Source organism: Phoenix dactylifera, unplaced genomic scaffold (genome assembly GCF_009389715.1).
Source record: "Phoenix dactylifera cultivar Barhee BC4 unplaced genomic scaffold, palm_55x_up_171113_PBpolish2nd_filt_p 000423F, whole genome shotgun sequence".
Classification (NCBI taxonomy): domain Eukaryota; kingdom Viridiplantae; phylum Streptophyta; class Magnoliopsida; order Arecales; family Arecaceae; genus Phoenix; species Phoenix dactylifera.
This window is the reverse complement of record NW_024067860.1, coordinates 308,564-323,420: the sequence shown is the minus strand read 5'-3', so window position 1 is coordinate 323,420 and position 14,857 is coordinate 308,564. Positions and strand designations below refer to the sequence as shown.

Sequence of the window (14,857 nt, the reverse complement as noted above, 5' to 3'; positions counted from 1 at the left end):
ACCGATGGGAAGAGGATGAGGATGCTGGGAAATGAATTTTGAACGGGATGAAGATGCGTGAAACAGGGAATGATTCATGGGATTCGGCAGCTCGGGCGTTGGGAGTGAAGGTGCCGGAAGCTTGATCTACATCGCGGGAGAAGTTTAGATGAATCTGGAACTTAATTCCGAAGCAAAGAAAGATGTGGAGGACTTTGTTCCGTTTGGGAGGATCTCGGAAGGTTGAGATGCTGGGTTTATCCTTGGGAGGATGGAGGAGATACGTGGGGTGCTGGGATGCGTTCACGGATCGGGGAAGGATGATATGAAGTTGGCTTTGAATGACTTGGGAGATGAAATGCGAGCGTGGACTGAGAGGATCTGGATGGAGGGAATCTAGCGGAGAAACTGGGATGGGATTGGTTCTGGGTGAATGTCGTGGAACAGGGGAAGGCTAGCATGGGAGGTTTGTTGACGTGGATACGATGGGAAGAGGATAAGCTTGTTCTCAGAGTTGATCTGATCCGCCGTTGGGAGTGATCCGGAAGAGGCCAACGCGGAGGCCATGCACACGTGAGCGTTGTCCGTGGAGCGGGATTTGAGACTTCACATGGGATCAACCGCGGATGCTGGAGAATGGGAAAACGTTGGAAATGATATTGTTTCGCTGGGAAGGATGCAGAGCATTTTGGAAGGGATAAAGCTGAAATTCTTTAGGATCCATGCGGCTAAAGATGGTATATTTTGAAATTTGGATAGCATTGGATTTCGGAGATGAGTTCTTAGAGTCGACTCCGGAGAATGTGAAATTATGAAATGATGTAGTGTAGTTTAGGCTTTACCTAATTAAGCGTGACTTGACCTGCATACATTAAGCTCAATCAGTACATAAGTAAAACTCGAATTACCTTTAATAATTTATTAAAATGCAATGATGAAGGTAACACAATTTTTTAATTGAATTTACAAAATATGTGAATTAGAATAATGATAAGTGCTATAAATAAGATATTAATTTATGCATTATTTAGCACTTATCAACGCCCCAACGTCGTCGTCGTCCCCGGGTCCTCCGCCATCAACCGCGTGCGGCGTCTTCTCCTCCAAGATCAGCGACCCAGCCGCGTCGAAATCCCAGCACCGTTGCCCCGTCTTCCGCCCGTGGCGCATCCGGAGCGACCAGATCCTCCGCCACTTCATCAGTCGGCACCTCTCTCCGCCATCACCGACCAGATCCCGCGGCCCCTCTTCCTCCTCTCTCGCAATCTGCATCCCGGCACCATGCCCCGAAATCAGCCGCCGTGATCCCTTCTTCCCTCTCTCCGCGTGCGCCGGACGGCTATAAAAGGAGGGGGCTGAGGCGTTCGGTGAAGGAGGGAGGGGGGAGAGCTCGATTCTAGAACAGAGCTTGTTCTGTTTCGGTGAAGAGAGAAATAAAAAAAAGAAGGAAAAGAGAATAAAAAACCAAGAGAGGGTTTGAGGCGGATGGCAAAGGAGTTCTTCAGCATACCAATGGAGATGACGAGCACCATGAGCAGCTAAGCCTCGGTTTAGGGGTTTGATGAAGCCATAGAGGAGTATTCGTTTCATTTTTATTGATTTGAGTTTGTATTGTAAGATGGTTGCATGATGAAGAATTTATCAATTAATCTTATGATTTATCCAATTTATGTGAATCATTTATCTTGCATAAAATATTTTACATAGATTGATCTATTTCATCGAATCCAACACCTGTGGTTTAGAGGAGATATTCATGTGACATCGATTTCATGTTTAATGATTTAATGATCAGATGCATCATGCTAGGTTAGACAGGTCATGCTTATCGTTAGAGTAGATGGTTTGTGCTAGACTTAGATGATTCATGCTGCGAATTAATCATAATTTTTAAAGATTGCTTTGGCTTGTAGTCGGAAGCAATCAAGTCTTACATACAACTCAATCATTGAAAGCGTCACGGATATAAATCTATCGGTGGAATCTAGCCCTAAAATACCTCTCTCCATAGATAATTCATACTACTACACCCATATTAATTCTTAGGTTTTATCATTTACTCTAGCTTATCCCCTTTGAAGTAATTATTTAATTAGAAAAAATAACTTGTCTCCAATCCTTGTGGACTGACACCCGTAATCACTATCCTACAGGATACGTGCTATTGCGTGGTTTATTTTTGAAATTGAAAGAACCGATCAATTTTTGGCGCCGTTGCCGGGAATTGCTAGCATAGTTATTTTTTCTATCATTAAAAAAAAATTAATTAATTAAAAAAAAACTTTCAAAAATATATATATATCTAAAATAAAATAAAAAAATTATTTTCTATTATTGTTACTTTTTTATCTCCTTTTTCTCTTCTACTAATTTTTTTTTTAATTTTTCTTTTGGTCTTATTTGATCAGGAATCGAAGAGGAGATCTGGGCTATCAAAAAGGAATGCTTTAGAGGTTTGCTTAAAAAATTTTAAATTACTGGGAAAATTCTCTTTGGTAACCTCTAAACCTTTCTTATTTAAATTAATTATTAGCTTAAAATTTTGTGGTGATTGTTTGATTTTAATTTCAGCAAAATTGTGAATGCATGCTTGATACACATACACAAATTAATCCGCACATAGTAAGGGCAATCACCCCAACAAAATAAGAGCCGGATTTCATCACCGGACTCTTGCCCAACTTAGGTGAACTCAATCTCACATAGTGTCACTTTAATTAAAATCAATTAAACATTGGCTCCTAGGGACATTCGAGCTCAATAGGACGAAGATCATCGAAAGTTGCACCAATTTCGCTCTGTGGCTTAGTTGATGTCTAGGCAAGCTTTGTCCCTATAAGGGAGACAGTTCATCTGTTCGAGGCAAGTGGGTTTTAAGTGGGATCTTTGCGAACACATCGTGACCCCTCCACTTACCTGGGAGCTTATCTAGTCAGCTCGGTTCATTAGACCAGATTGGAGGCTTAGGTGCCCTCTTCAAACCAGTTAGGAGCTGTCTAGTGATTTTAGGACAAATATAAGGATTGATGTGTTTATCTTTTATTGCATGCTTGACTGATCAAGTACTAGTGTAATGCAAGGGAGTCGTTCTAGAGTACGTGACCTATTACCTTTTGACCATGAAATAGAACGGACCCTTAGGAATATTCGAGCTGAGATCAGAACAATAGAATCATCCCCACCTCCTGAGATGGCTGAAGAATAACCCAAACTCCTGAGGGAGTACTTTACTCCCACCATTTATACTTCCCCATCTTGCATTCGATTACCTGAAGTAGCAGCTGTACAATATGAAATAAAATCTAGTGTGATCCAAATGCTCCCATCTTTTTATGGGCTCACCAATGAAGACCCATATAAACACCTAGATGAATTCCTTGAGATTTGCACCACTGTCAAGATTTAGAACTTTACTGATGATGCTCTAAAACTTAGATTATTCCCCTTCTCCCTTAAAGATAGAGCCAAACAATGGCTGAATTCTTTAGAAGCCAACTCGATTCGTTCTTGGGATCAAATGCAACAAGAATTCTTAAAAAAATACTTTTCCATTGGAAGAACGAACCAGTTTAGACGTGTCATCACAAGCTTATCCCAAACTGAGGGAGAAGAATTTCATGAAACTTGGGAGAGATTTCGGGACCTAATCCGTAAATGCCCACATCATCAAATATGCATAATCACTCCGATGTCTCTACACCGTGGACTCGAGACTCGTCCATCTAACTAAGTGATCTGTGCACTAATCTCAGCAGATCGATCACCGTCCCTCGTGATGGATCCATCGATTAGAAGCATTTAGAAATTAATCCCTAATGACACATGCCTCAAATTCTCAACTTCTTTGAGAATATGTGTCATCATCTATTAATTTCTTGGACAATTTATGGACACATACAAACATATATGAAAAACAAATTGCCCAATCTTATTTATTAATAAGTGTCAAATTACAAATTTATGCCCCAAATTATAAATATGCGTCAGCCACGTTGGCTTCTAGGGCATACTTCTAACATGGGGACCTGCTCTTGTTACCACTAAGGGAGGATCACAATATTTTGCGATATTTATTGATGACTACTCACGGTATACATGGCTCTATCTTTTACGTAATCGTTCTGAATGGCTTGATACTTTTCGTAATTTTCAGTAGATGGTTAAAACTCAGTTTGGTCGTCTCATAAAAGTTCTTCATAGTGACAATGCCATGGAATATACCTCTACCTCATTTTATGAAAGTACTTAAACAAAATGGAACATTATCTCATCGTGCTGAATGAAAACATCAACATATTTTAGACATTGTCAGGTCCTTTCTTCTTTCTACTGCATTACCTGAATCCTTTTGGGGAGAGGCTGCTCTTATAGCAGTCTATACCATCAATCGGGTACCTTCTCCCACGATCTCAAACAAATCACCATATGAAGTTCTTTATGAAAAAAATCCTGATTACTTTTTCCTAAAAGTCTTTGGTTGTGCTTGCTTCGTTCTACTTCCTTCACATGAACATACTAAACTTGGACCACAATCATGTCTTTGTTGTTTCCTTGGTTATGGCATCGAACATAAAGGTTATTGTTGTTATGACCCCATAGCCAAACGACTTTGTATATCCCAACATGTCCACTTTTGGGAACACAAAATGTTTACAAGCATATCTCCACTTTTCATAGGTTCTCCTCAGTATTCCTCAGTCTTTAACAATCCTATTGATCTCTTTCCAGATTTTTCTTCTGTTGCAGGTGATGAGAGCTCATCAAGAGACTGCTCAATGCCCGACTCCACCAGAGCTGGATCGTTCACTGATCCAATCAGCATAACCGGATCATCCGAGCCCGAACCCATCCCCAGTACTACCCTTCGTCGCTCTAGTCGAGTACAATCCACTCCATCTCATCTTAATGACTATCATTATTTATTTGCTCTTGCTACCCTCTATGAGCCTCGTAACTATCGCGAGGCTAGCTCTAATCCCTTTTGGCAGAAGGCTATGTCTGATGAACTTCAAGCACTCCATGCCCCTCATACATGGGATCTGACTGACCTGCCTCCTGGAAAGACTACAGTGGGATGCAAGTGGGTATACAAGATCAAGACGCATGCTAATGGTTCAGTGGAACGCTACAAGGCTTGTTTGGTGGCTCGAAGATTCACTCAGGAGTAAGGTATTGACTATGAAGAGACCTTTGCCTCGATAGCACGTCTTACCACTTTTCATTCCTTACTTGCAGTTGCAGCTATCAAGCGGTGGAGGATGCATCAGATGGATGTTAAAAATGCTTTTCTTAATAGTGATTTAGCTGAGAAAGTTTATCTACAGCCTCCTCCAGGTCTTGCTCATTCACTTGGAAAGGTTTGTCGCCTCTGAAAGGCGCTTTATGGTCTTAAGCAGTCTCCTCGCGCTTGGTTCTCCAAGTTTAGTTTAGTTCTCACTCAGCAAGGTTTCACTCCTGGTGCAAATGATTCTACACTATTTCTTCGCCGATCTGAGGTCGGTATTGTTCTTCTCTTGTTATATGTGGATGCTATGGTTATTACCGAAGATGATGTCTCAGGGATTCATGCACTTTAGAAATTTCTTGGACAACAGTTTGAGATGGAGGATTTAGGATCCCTTAGCTACTTTCTTGATCTCGAGGTGACATCCAGCTCAGATGGCTACTACCTTTCCCAGGCTAAGTATGCTTCCGAGCTGATATCTCATGCTGGGTTGACAGATAGCAAGACTGTGGAGAGTCCTCTGGAGATGAATGTTAAGCTTCTTCCCACTGATGGCGAACCATTGATAGATACGACTTTGTATCGACAGTTCGTCGGTAGTCTCTTCTATCTGACTGTTACACGCCTAGATATCTCTTATGCAGTCACATTGGTCGGTCATTTTATTTATGCACCATGTTCTACACATTATGCAGCGGTCCTACGTATTCTCCAGTATGTTAAGGGTACATTATTCCGTGGTCTTTATTTCCCAGCCCACTCTACCTTGGATCTTCAAGCCTATTATGATGCTTATTGGGCTGGAGACCCTACAGATTGTCGTTCTACTACCAGCTATTGTTTCTTCCTTGGTTCTTCTCTCATTTCTTGGAAAAGCAAGAAACAAACGGTTGTATCTCACTTCAGTACAGAGGCTGAGTATCGTGCATTGACGGATACTACTTCTGAATTCATCTAGCTTCGATGGCTACTCCATGATATGGGTATTCCTCTGACTAGTGATTCCTCTCTCAATTGTGATAACATATGTACTATATAGATTGCTCATAATGATGTATTTCATGAGCGAACAAAGTATATTGAGATAGATTAACATTTCATTCGGCATCATATTAAGCAAGGCACTCTTTAGTTGATACATGTTGCTTCTGCAGAACAGCTCGCTGATATTTTTACGAAGGCTCATCCACCAGGGCGTCATCGAAATTTGGTTCGCAAACTCAAGTTGGCATCTTCACTACCATCTTGAGTTTGAGGGAGGATGTTAGCAGTATAAGTTTGAGGGAGGATGTTAGCAGTATGACTTGTCTTGTCCTGTAGCTGTATAGGAGTGTTAGCTGTATGACTTGTCTTGTCTTGTAGCTGTATAGTAGCTGTATTATTAAATGTATCTTAGTTGTATCTTACTTGTACATAGCCACCCTCATCTATAAAAGAGAGGGCTATGACACTGTTCGGATTATGAATAACAGAGTATAAGCTTTTCTTCCTTGTCTCTCTCCTCTTCATCTCTCTCAACTTTCATGATCAGCACCTTCACAATCAGCATGTTCCATGTCCAGGCACACCGGTTCTGCATCAAGAAGTATTCACCTCTAGATGAGAGGAGCTAACCGGCATGTTTTGAGAATCATCTCCAGAAATATAGGAGTCGTCTCAATAGATCAAAAGTTATCTCCTATGAACTAAAATGAAAGTAATTGGTCAGGAGTTGCCTAAAGCTACCAAGGAGTCGTCGCATGCCTTAAGGACCCGTTCGAGCAAAAGATCAGGAATCATCTCCAAGTCATCAAGAGCCATCTCTAGGAGACTAGGCAAGAAGAGCAAATTGAAGAGCCATCTCCTCAGATCTCGGGAGTTGTCACCAGTAGCTCAAAATTCAAATCTCAAAACTTTCAATCGCTAGAAGTCATCTCCCCACTAGAAGGAATCGTCTCCTCTCCGATGAATCGAATGACAAAATGGCTAGAAATGACCACCTGCAGATCTCGACAACAACATTAAATGAAGCGACAAAGACCTCCAATGGCTACACACAATGACACCACGATTTCCACTATAAATTTGATGCTTCCTTCACATTTATGAGCAATTGAAAAGAACCAAAAAGGATGAAAATATTTGATAAAGTTCAAACAAGAAGCAGAGCATAAAAAACCAAGAAGGGAAGAGCAATAACTGTGAATCGTTGCTCCCCTTTAGTGAGACTCATTTAATGAGAGCTTAATTTGCTGTAACCAACTTATGAAAGGTTTTTACATTGTATAAAATTTTTAACTTTGCTGTGAGTTGTGAGATCTAGGTAGAGATGTTGTGGAAAAAGGCTTTGCCAACGTTTGTGAAGTTGTCTGAGTGTGAAACTTTCAAGGGGAAGATACTCTTGTGATGGTTGGTGTCACGCCCCGAATTTGGATCATGACACGGCCGTGCTATTGCAAACCTTTGCCCGCAATAACACGCAGCCACTTTAAAACTTCAAATGTTTCATCAATAAAAGATTGATGACAAAGCATCTAAAAATAGCAACATTTAATGTGTCATTTTCTTATCCCCATAATCCTGAAGCATGTCATGCTCCTCGTTCCTAGCATCTCCTATTCATCTGTAAGAACATAAATAAATGGGTATGAGCTATAAAGCTCAGTAAGTAACCATGCATAATCTTATCTGATCAAGCATAATATTTTCTCATACTAGTGCATAAATTTAAGAAACTAACAGTTGTAACAAAGTAAGCATTTCATATAACAAGCCAGTCATAAAACTATGCATGTCCATTTATGCAACTTCATAAACATGGCTATGCATCATAAAACTTTTGTCATTATCCCATGCTTTGAAATCCGTACTCATCATTATTCATGCTTTAAATCCGTACTCATCATTATCATGCTTTGAAATCCGTACTCATCATTATTCATACTTTGAAATCCGTACTCATCATTATTCATACTTTGAAATCCGTACTCATCATTATTCATGCTTTGAAATCCGTACTCATCATTATTCATACTTTAAAATTCGTGCTCTCAGATGATAGTGCAGCTATGGTCACTATTATTACCCGTGACAGGGCCATAATCTCTACCAACTATTATTCCCCGTTGGCAGGGTCTAAGCCAAGCTAATATAACCCGCTGGTGAGGGCCGTATGCCGAGCTACTATAACCCGCTGGCGAGGGCCATAATATTTGCCAACTATTGTTCCCCGTTGGCAGGGTCTAAACCAAGCTACTATAACCCGCTGGCGAGGGCCATATGCCGAGCTACTATAACCCGCTGGCGAGGGCCATAATATTTGCCAACTATTGTTCCCCGTTGGCAGGGTCTAAACCAAGCTACTATAACCCGCTGGCGAGGGCCGTATGCCGAGCTACTGTAACCCGCTGGCGGGGGTCGTGCATAGCAACTGAGAGTTCTTAAAAACATATCATGCTTTTCATAAATCTTTTCTCATCGGTACATTGGAAAGTGAATAATGGCATCATGCTGAATAAAATTCATGATCATGCTGAAAACTTTATTTTTCTTTCCATGCATCTTTCTACATCATCATAATCATGTGTAAATAATATAATAATCATGATGGATGCTATTTATCCAAAATCATGCAATCATTTGCTAACACATGTTGGATCCTAATTTTGTGAAAATATAAATAATCATATACAATTTAATAATCAAATAGTCACAAGTATTTGATAAAACATAAGATTATATCCGGATTACTTACATTTTCCACAATTCATATACACAATTCCAATTCTATAAATAATACTTTTTCATCATATAAAATGTGATACATGATCCATAATAAGATTAAGACAGGTTACTTACATTAATTTGCTCACGAAATGCCAATTCTCCAATACCTAGCAAGATCATTAAATTACATGTCACTTGCACATTTAATTTCTATTTATTTATAATCTTAAAGTCATTTACAGCCCATCCATAGTGTTGCCCAGAGATGGTCACCCAAGAGGGGGGTGAATTGAGTGTTTTAAAACTTTTTGTCTAATTAAAACAAAACACACAAGTGTATGTGCAAAGGTGAAACTAAAGTTGCAACCACAATCAAACGCAAACACACAAAGGTTTATAGTGGTTCGGAGCTTCCACTGCTCCTACATCCACTCCCCAAACACCTTTGGGAATTTTCACTATAATCAGCGATTACAGTCCGGTAGTTTTGCGAGTGCACTACCCAACTCGTTGTTTTACCCCGGGCTAACAATGAACCCTACAATCCCCCAATTTAACCTAGGCTTAGGACGCCTATCCCTTGTTCCAAGTCCCTTGACTGGAACAACCACAATAATCAAATGTTTTACAAAGATTTAAAGGCTCTTAAGAAAGCAAATATAACAATGAGAAATATCAAAACTGGAAGAACCCTTTTTGCCGTTGGAAGCGTGGGTTATGGTGATTCTTCCGATGTGGATCACGTTGGCTTGAATGCGAGCTTTGAATGCCGAGTGGGAGTGAGTAGTTGAGCACGAAATCAGATGGAAAAGCTTGAATGCACTTGATTTTTCCTCTTGAAAGCACTAACTCCCTTGAATCTCTTTCTCTTTCTTCTCTCTTGAATGATCTTGTGTTTGGTTGGTGAGAAGTTGTTTAAAGGCACTTAAAAGCTCCCTTTTATAGCCCTACAAGCAATAGATCCGTTAGACACAAAGAAATGACCGTTTGAAATTCAAACAAACCTGCAAAAGTGTGTCAGTCGCGTCCCAGGTGCTCCGGAGACGTCTCCGCTTCAACGCGAGACGTCTTGGCTTTATAAAAATTCTTTTGACGATGTTTGGAGTCGACTCGGTGCTTTACGGGGACGTCTCTGAAGAAGAACAGCTTGAATGCTTGTTTTTCTGTTTTTCTGAGAGAGTCAGCTCGGCACTTTACGGGGACGTCTCGGGATGTTTGCGCTTTTTGCATGGGGACGACTCCGCGACGTCGGGGACGACTCCGCAGTTTTATCACCGAAAAACAAGTCCTCTGGAATCCCCTGAGAGAGTCGACTCCGCGCTTTCTGGGGACGTCTCGGAAAGTTTGCTTTTTATGCGTGGGGACGACTCCGCGTCCTTCGGAGACGACTCGCGCGCATCCCTTGAAATCGGCCTTTCTGCCGTCTCTGAGAGAGTCGACTCTGCAGAGTCAGGAGTCGACTCCGACCCTGCGAGACGCCTCGCCAGGTGCCGGGGACATCTCCAGACGTGCCAATTCATCCTCTTCGTGCCAGAGACGTCTCTGGGACAAACCGGAGACGTCTCGGCTGTCCCTGATCTGTTTTCTTCATCTCAAAAAATCTTCAAAAAATCCTTGAAAAATATGGGAACATGCCTTGACAATTCTTAACAATATTCTTAGTTAAACACCTGAAATCCTCAAATAAATTGTTAATATAAAGGGAATTATACTCTAGTATTTTGTATTCATCAAAATCCATTAGGGGGTCAACAATCTCCCCCTTTTTGATGATGACAAAACACTGAGTATATGCAAAATTCGAAATTTAAACATATACACAGTATTTGATCAGATGTACAAGTATTGTGTTTTGGTTAGAGCTAGATACAGTGTGCATAATTCAATATAGTCAACTTTCAGTTCTATCCTTATGCATAAGTATTAATCTTAGTAGCTCTTGAGCAATTTTGGCATATCAACTGAATTTGAATCAAGGTAAAATGTAAATTAATGAAATATTGATGCTAAAGACAATTGAAAGCTAAATACTTTTTGACTCCCCCTTTCTTTTCCAGAAGGGCAATTGTCTTAAAGCCAATATTCTTCAATTTTATCTTTTCTAATTCAACTTTTAAGTATTAGTGTAAACTTTGTATTTTGTATTCCATATATTGGTTCTACTCCATATATTGGTTCTACTTCCCCTTTTTGTCATCAACAATGAAGGGGACAAATTTTTCTTAGGTACCTAAAAACGCAATTCCTATTAGAATTCAGCATATTACCATGAATCACTCAAGGATATTCAAGTTATGCTCCCTCTTTCCAAGTTATTTCTATTAATGAATTCAGCATTCATTTTACTCCCCCTTTATTTTGGAATTCATTTCAGACCTTTCAAATGCAATTATTACAGGTTGTGCTCCCCCTTTTTCATATGCATTGTCAAGGTGGGAAAGGAGTAATCTTATTGCACATTGTTAAGTTTGATCATTCAAAGCATCAGAATTAGAAACATACACAGAGTTTGATACCACAGAATTAGAAATATACACAAAGTTTCAAAAAGAAAGGTATGACCTTCATATTGTATTACAATCATTTGAAGTCATTACAAGTATTGATTGCTAATACAAAAGAAGTTTCAAATAAGCCTAGGGTTTTACAAAAAGATGAACCCGAGATGTCTACAAAATGTCCCTCACCGGCGACCACGCTCAATAGCCCTAGCCGCAGCCTCTATAAATCCATTTATTGAATCCATTAGGGTTCTAAAGTGATCTCCTTGAGATTGATTGAAGGCTGCCACTAGTGCTTCGAACTCACGGGTTGCCCTGTCAATCCTTCCTCTAAGTTGGGCAGCCACAGTGCCCACATTGCCTCCAGGGCTCGTCAACTCTTGAAGACCATCCGATATGATCTTCAATTCAGCCTGTATCTCGATTGATCTTAAGGTTTGGCTTGTTCCCACATGAACCAATTCTGACGCTGTAGCTTCTATCTGAGCTTTGATTTCCTTCAATTCTTGTAGGAGTGCTTCATGTGAGGTACGGATGGGAGCTAACTCAGCAGAGACTATTGATCTCATCTCTTCCCTCATCTGTTGGCATATCACAGATGCTAGGGTGTGCATCTGCTCATCTGATAGGGACAGTGATCCATTGACTGGAGGAGGAGGCACTGAGGTGGATGGTCCAGCCAAGCTGGAAGGTACATCAGGAAAGGCCATAGGGCTATGTGGAGGAGAGAGGTGGTCAGGCTCCTGATGTGGGATCTCAGGCTCTATGGTTTGGGATTTTCTTTTAGGGGCCTTAACCCAAGACCCATCTTTCTTGTGAAACTCCATCCTATGTAATGTGCTCTCATTGTAGTAGTCAGTGTTTCTCAAAGGTTTTTCTGGCTCATTTTCAGGAATTGGAACCTTAAAATGTTTGAACAGTAGGGTGAAAACCATCCCATATGGTATGCTAAATCTGGAATACCTATGACATATGGAGATGTAGTTCAACATGAGCCTAGGGAGGTTTAGGGGAATCCCTAGCAAGATATGGTGCATAATAGCTAAGTCTCGCTCCGAAACGAAATCGAAGCGACCGGTTTTTGGAAACAAGACCCGGTTAACTATACTCAAAAGCAATCTCATTTCGGCATTGAGGTCTTGGGACTTAACTATGTCAAGAGGGCCGCAGTCCTCTCTTCCTAAAAGTAGGTTTAGGGCAATCTCCCTTTGGGGATGTGAGGTCGGAGCCTCACCGTATTTGGGGATTTGTAACAAGGTAGATAGGATGTCCTCATTGATTTCTATCAATGTGCCTCGGACATATCCGGTGTACCCCGAGTCCCCTAAGGCCATATTGCTAAACATTTCTCTCACTAGCCCGGGATAGGTTGATATATTTAGGGAACATAGGTGTTCCCAACCTTGAGCACGGAGTCTCTCTCCAATAGAGAACCCCTCACTAGCTAGAAACTGGAAATCTATATATCTACCTGTGGTTACTGTGCGATTCGCACAGGAGAGGGTCACGGTTGGCGGAGCAACCGGAGGAGGCGGCGCGGAGGGCTCTTCCCTCCGTTCCTCGTCGTCGTTTGCTACTCTAGGACGCCTCCCACCCGTTCGCCTAGCTTTCTTAGGTGCCATGGATTGGAAACCTAGGGAAATGGAGAGAGATTTTGGTTTGGTTTGTGGTGGAGAGAGGATGGAGGCTAGGGTTTAGGTTTTTGTTGGGGACGAAAGAAGATAGCTCGGGTCGGCTCGAGCTGTTTCGACCTATTTTAAAAACTTTCATTCGGTCTCCGAGACGTCTCCGCGACTAATGCGAGATGTCTCGCCGGAGGGACGTCTCTGTGATTTGCCAGAGACGTCTCCGGCACTGAAAAATTTCAGAATGATTTCTATCTTTTCCCAATTTATTTTATTCAACCACAATAATCAGTGTGATTTCTTTTGGTGAATATAGAGTGAGTTTGCTTGTGATCCTTCCCTTCAATAATATATCCTATAAAAGTTTGATAATGATTTTTGAATTATCAATATTGAAATGAGGAATGTTTGACCAAATTTCGAATGCCTATGAAATAGGCTCTGAAAATATCTCCATGAAGAGTCCAAGGGAGGGTAACCATCCTCCGGAAAGTCAAACAATTCGTCATCTAACTTTGATAGATTCATGTTTTCACTTATTTTATACTAGGTTTGCTATTTGTGACCTTGAAGTGTATTATTAGTTTGAGTCGCATTCACATGTATCTCTAGAACTTACAAAGCATTGCATTACAAGTTCAATCTATTTGCTAGGATCATACAAGCACAAAGCATTCCTTAAAAAATTGAACCTATCTTTACAAAGGGGCTTTGTAAGGATATCGGCCAATTGATTTTCAGTACATACATACTCAATCATCACATCATTTTTCAGCACATGATCCCTTATAAAGTGATGCCTAATTTCTATGTGTTTTGATTTAGAGTGTTGAACAGAATTTTTTGTTAAATTAATTGCACTTGTATTATCACATCTAATTGGTATGTTGTCCATTTTGATACCGAAATCTTCAAGTTGTTGCTTAATCCAAAGAACTTGGGCACAACAGCTTCCAGCTGCAATGTACTTAGCCTCAGCTGTGGACAAGGCAACTGAATTCTATTTCTTGCTAAACCAAGAAACCAAATTAGCACCCAAGAATTGACATGTGCCACTTGTGCTTTTTCTGTCGAGTTTGCACCTGGCAAAATCAGCATCGGAATAAGCAATTAAATTTATATCAGATTTGTTGCCCAGATAGACAACCCAAGAGGGGGGGTGAATTGGGTTTTAAAAGAATTTATCTATTTAAAACGTTGTGGATGACTAATTAATGCTTTACCAAGATGATTAATTAATTGCTATGTGCTGTGAATGAAATGAGAGTAAAAGAAAGAGACAAACAATCACAAACACAAGGCTTTTATAGTGGTTCGGAGCTAACCCTTGCTCCTACGTCCACTCCCCAAGTCTCACTTGGGAATTCACTATAACCCCTTGGATTACAGCCGGTTGTTTTCCAAGCTCACAACCAAACTTGTTGTTTTACGAGCTCACAACGAACTCGGTCGGTTTTTCCAGGCTCACCGACTAGAACCAACCCGATTGTTTTCCGGGATCACAATCGAACCCTTACACGTTGGTTTTACACTCGGCTCACCAACCAACCTCAATACCCTTGATTCAATCCCCCGATTGAACCAAGCAAAGACAAGATGGAAGTAAAAAGGAGTAACAGAAAAACAGAGCTTCTCAAAAGTAGATAAATAACAATATAAACAAAAGAGAAGTTAGAAGCCCTCAAACACGTTTGAGTTGGAGTAGAGTAGGGCTTCTTGAACTTCGGGTCTCCTCTTGAACGTCTGGTCGACTTGTCGACTTGAATGCAGGAGGAGATCTCTTTCAATGTTGGAAAGAAGTAGGTGGATGCAGTTAATGTTGC

At 40.7% G+C, this 14,857-nt stretch overlaps 1 non-coding gene and 1 pseudogene across 1 annotated transcript; one reads left to right on the top strand and one right to left on the bottom strand.

Moving 5' to 3' along the window:
• Positions 1 to 3,545: 3,545 nt before the first annotated feature.
• LOC113463322 lies at positions 3,546 to 3,651 on the bottom strand. Its single transcript, XR_003387385.1, has one exon. It is a non-coding gene; the product is annotated as a small nucleolar RNA R71 (small nucleolar RNA).
• A 1,322-nt stretch (positions 3,652 to 4,973) lies between these two features.
• Positions 4,974 to 6,296, top strand: LOC108511607 (annotated as a pseudogene).
• The last annotated feature ends 8,561 nt before the right edge of the window (positions 6,297 to 14,857 follow it).